The 5,505-nt window shown below is 34.0% G+C and overlaps 1 pseudogene; it reads right to left on the bottom strand.

Annotated features, from left to right (window-relative positions):
- Positions 1 to 1,339: 1,339 nt before the first annotated feature.
- Positions 1,340 to 3,217, bottom strand: LOC149493284 (uncharacterized; annotated as a pseudogene).
- Positions 3,218 to 5,505: the final 2,288 nt, after the last annotated feature.

Here is a 5,505-nt window from a genome sequence, read left to right as displayed (position 1 = left end):
TAGAAGGAAGTGATGGCGGCATGAGAGGCTGAGCAGAGGATGAAGCCCCATATGTACCTGAAGAAGAAGGAGGAGGGTTAGTCCCTCCTCGTCCACGTGTACTGTGTCCTTGGCAATGACCTCCACGCGGACCACTGTCAAACGCGTCTGAATCAAACGCTCTGCCTCTAGCCATCTGTACTACAGATAGCAGAACCTACATATGTATGTATACAATTATATGAATTGTAGAACATGTGGTAAATATGTATAAAGAAAGTGAATAACATTAAAATTCTTCATTAATAATATTATATATACATCTATTAATTTATTATCCATAATACATAACGCATTAAGTATTTTTATCTTCATCATCATCTGCTTCCTCTTCTTCTTCTTCTTCCTCTTCTTGATATTCATCTTCTGAGGTACCCATGATGATTTGATCTTCTTCCTCTTCATCATCCGATGCTCCTATTTCAACATAAGTTCCGCTTTCATCATCCAATCTATTCGTTAAATCTTCAACAACTTGCATCGGTTACGTATCAACCGTAACTTCTTGAAATGGCTCAGATACTGCGAGTGAAGCAGGTTGTTTGTTTCAACTGCATGAACAACTGATCTAGGCTTGATTTTATATACTGCCATCCAATCGCAACGATCTCGTTTCAATGATGGATATGGGATATAGTACACATGTGCAGCTTGCATCGCCAACAAAAGAGGTTCGTACTTCGTATATCTTCTTCTTTGATTAATATCCACAAGATTATACTTAGGATGAACCTTCATGCCAATTTTTGGGGTAGGATCAAACCATTCAGATTTGAATAAGATTGTGCACTTGATTGGTAGGGATGGATATTTAAACTCCAAAACCTCAACCAATTTGCCATAAAAATCATTTGACACGTCACTGTAGTTTGATCCCTTTATGCAAACACCACTGTTCATTGTCTTTCTGCTTGTCCCATAACCCTTGATGTGAAACTTGTAATCATTTACAAAGTAGCCAGAGTAGGCATTAGCAACCAGTAGAGGTCCCCTTGCTAGATCAGTAATGAATCTGTTATCAATATCGCTTCCCGAGCTTCAAGCCTATGGGAAATAGTAATGACACGAGTGAAATCTAAAAATTTACACATATATGTTGTGTAACTAGAAAGTTACTTACATAACATTTGAACCATTCTACAAATTCAGAGTCCAGTTGTGCATCAACTGCAGTATCAGTCAAATTAGGATTTTGAAGCCGTAAAAGCTTGATATATTTCCTATTTATGAACGAACAAAATTATCATAAATATGATTTAACTAAGTTGTATTAAGTTTAGACTCTCTACAAGATTTATACTTACTGTACAAATGGTGTAATCTCTTCGCAATTCAACAAAATATAGGTTTAGGCCGCTTTTATCTCTGCATCAGTCAATCGTCTTTTTTTTTTTATTTACCAATCATACACCCAAGATAGGTGAAAATTGTTAGATTTTCTTCTAACTCAGATTCTATTCGATCTCCTCCGTCATCATTACATGGCACTCTCCGATGCTTGGTGTAAACATGTGGTTCGAAGTAGTGTGAACAGAAGGTGGAAGCTTCTTGCACCAAATATGTATTACAAATTGATCCCTCGACCTTTGCCTTATTGCGCACATTCTTTTTAATTTTCTGGAGGTGTCTGTAATTGTACAAAGCCAATATGTAAATATGAGTTGAAATAAAATTGCAATGATTAGAATGGGATGTTAGTGATTCACCTCTCAAATGGATACATCCATCTATATTGTACTGGTCCTGCTATACGACATTCATAAGGCAAATGAACCGGCAGATGCTCCATAGAATCAAAGAAGCCAGGTGAACAAATTCGCTCCGATTTGCATATCACTACTGGGATTTCTTGCGCTAATTGGTTCATATCATCGCATCAGATAACAGTCATCGTTAATTCCTTAAAAAAGAGACTCAATCCTGTCATTGCTTTCCAAATTTTCCCTAGCAATAATTCCCGGAGTGCCTCAGGAATCAATCTTTGCATGAAAACATGACAGACATGGCTTTTCATGCCAAACAATCTATATTTCCTCATGTCGACACATCTACCCATATTTGAACAGTATCCATCTGTAAACCTTAATGATCGGACCCATTCGCATAATAATTGCCTTTGGGGTTTATCTAAAGAATAACATGCCTTTGGAAACTTACCAGTAAGTACAAATTGCTCGAGTTCTAGTCGACGATAAATTTCCTTCATGTCTACATTTGCTTTTGCATTATCCTTGGATTTCCCCTCAATATTCATGATAGTGTTGAACAAATTGTCAAACACATTTTTTTCTATGTGCATCACATCAAGGTTATGACGGATAAGAAGTGAACTCCAGTATGGCAAATCCCAAAAGATGCTTCGCTTTTTCCATCCGCTATTCCTACCAATTCTACCATTTACCTCTTCTGCATTTAAATCTATAACTTTCATAAGCCCCAGATCTTCAATTTCTTGTAATATTTCAACTCCAGACTTCACAGGCGGAGGGGGATCAGCAATAGTCGTGTTCTTTCTAAAGCATTAGTGATTTCTCCTCCAAGGGTGAGATTCTGCTGAGAATTTGCGATGACAATCAAACCAACATTGTTTACCTCCATTTTGTAGTGTAAATGCATTAGTGTTTTCCATGCAACGAGGACAAGCCAAATTGGCTGACGTACTCCACCCAAATAACATTCCAAATGTTGGACAGTCACTGATGGTCCAAAGCAAAGCAGCTCGCATTATGAAATTCTGATTGGCCGAAATATCGAACATTTCAACTCCATACTCCCATAAATAATTAAGTTTGGCAATCAAAGGTTGCAGAAACACATCAATTTTGTATTTCGGATTATTAGGGCCAGGTACAATAACACACAAAAACATGTATTCATCTTTCATACACATTGAGAGTGGTAGATTATATGGTGTGACAATGACAGGCCATGATGAATATTGTTGTCCTGATTGGCCAAATGGCTGAAACCCATTAGTACAAAGCCCCAATCTCACATTTCTCATATCAACAGCAAGCACAGGCTGGTTGTTATGAAAGTGTTTCCAGGCTTCAGAGTCTAACGGATGAGTCATTATACCATCCTCATATTCATGTAAAGCATGTCATCTCATGTGTTTGGCTGTTGCCTTAGATGCATATAACCTTTGCAGGCGAAGAACAAGAGGGAAATAATACATCTTCTTGAAAGCCTTCTCTCTTTGTACTCTAGCAGTCCCTTGACCCCGCCGTTGATATCTTGGAAGATTACAAAACTTGCATTCTCTTAATTCGGAGTCAACACCCCAGTATATCATATAATTATTTCGACAACAATCAATCTTTTCCATAGATAGTCCTAATCCCCGAACTAATTTTTTTATCTGGTAAAAATTATCAACCATCAAATGGCCTTCAGTCAACATTTCTTTTGCTAACTGCGCAAAATTATCGTAACACCTTTCTGGAAAAATGGTGCTCTACTTTCATGTGCAGTAATTGTGCCACAACAGATAGAACTGAATGATTCTTGCATCCAGGCCACAGTTCACTGTTAGCTGCAGTTAGCATGTTAAACAATTTTAGTGCTGCATAGTTTGGCGATTCCTCCATATTATACCAATGAAATTCTGCTCTACCCGCATTGATTGCCATACTGAAATTGATAAGCCTGACCTTCTAAACTTATAGAAATAGAGTGGCCTGACCCACTGGAAACTCGAGGTTCACCACGATGTATCCGTTCTTAATAATTTTCCACGAACCCATTTTTGCATAAATGAAGTTTAATTGTATCGATATCTAAGAAGGCTCTATTTTGACACTTCTTGTGATTACATGGACACCTCAACTTATTACCATCCATACAACTGGGATTACTAATTGCAAACTGTATAAACGATTCCAATCCTTGCAAGAATTCTTGTCTTAATATCTCATTGACCTCATACCTCCAGTACATCCAATCTCGATTAGTCCGCATTTTTTTACCTAATTAACACTCTGTTTATAAAGGGCAAATTATATGTAATTGCATTAGTCCTAAATCATCCTTAAAACATGCCAAAAGTAATGTTCCATTTACATTTCCAACTTACTAGGGTTATTTCTATAATAAGGGTAACAATATATATGTAAACTCACTAAGATTATTATTTCTAACTAAGGTTAACTATATATATATATATATATATATATATATATATATATATATATATATAAACTTACTGTAATATCAGTAAGTGTACGATTCCTCATATTTAGTTTTTTAAAAAATTTCGGAAATACTTTGGCATAAAATAATCAATTCTCAAGTGAAAATACACTAATATAAACACTTCTATATCATCCCAACATCCACCAAAGTCAAAATAGCCACTATTAGGCCTCCAACTCAAACGCATCATTCTTGTGATTTCCAATCAAATGAAAACACAAATCAAGATAAACTAATTTAAAAAAAAATTAATTTCAATACATAATATAGAAGTTGGTTTTTTAAATTTGATTAGTATAAATTTTGATTACTATTAAATCACACTTATTAATTTTTTTTTTTTTACAAATTACAATTATTTCAATACTATAACTAGTGTTATAAATTACAGTCACTAATTTTTTTTTTTTTTTACAAATTACAATGCATGAAATATTGTCACTTTTGTTTTACTCTCTTTCAGGCTTATCTTTTGGTCCAATTACTAGAGAGTAAAGGCCCATTATATTCCTTTAATAATTTTAAAAATAAAACTTAAATTAACATTTTCACATTTATATTTCAGATTATATTTTAAATTTGAAAAAAATATTAGATAATTTCTAAAGTCAATAATCCAATGCAAACTATGTTAATTGAACCAAACTATATATAAATACTACATAAATACTAGTTGTATACCTTTACTATATACTATTATTATAAATACTATGTATTATTGATTATACTAAGTAACTAATAAAATAAGTCATTTGTTTACTAAGTAATTATCGTAAGTAACTTAATAAAAGAAAATAAATATATAATATTATTTCAATTTTATTCATTACTAATTTATTTAGTCATTTTTTTAGTTAAATAATTGTTATTTCTTAAAATAAGTCATTTGTTTACTTAACTATGTATTTCTTGTATTATTTGCAATTGATATTTACTAAGTAGTTTTAATTTTTCATTTAGTCACTACAAACACTACAAATTACATTACAATTGCATTCAAATTGAAAAAAAAAATAAAGAAAAAAAAACAATAATAATTACAATAATAACTACAAAAAATGAAATTGCATTCACAGTGAAAACGAAATCCACACAAAAAAACCAAAAAAAAAAAAAAAAAAAAGACAGGAAGAGGCGTACCTGACTAGTCGAACGCGAACGAAGAAGGAGGAAGAATCTCCGACGACAGGAGCTTCTCCGACGACCGGCGCTGCAAGAGAGTGGAGAAGGAGGCGGCTGGGCTAGGAACGGTTGCGACAGAGAGGAGAAGGG

Source organism: Jatropha curcas, chromosome 10 (genome assembly GCF_041381405.1).
Source record: "Jatropha curcas cultivar XTBG-Jc1 chromosome 10, XTBG_Jcur_1.0, whole genome shotgun sequence".
In the NCBI taxonomy this organism is placed as follows: domain Eukaryota; kingdom Viridiplantae; phylum Streptophyta; class Magnoliopsida; order Malpighiales; family Euphorbiaceae; genus Jatropha; species Jatropha curcas.
The sequence above is the reverse complement of the archived record's forward strand: the minus strand, read 5'-3'. Positions and strand labels throughout refer to the sequence as shown.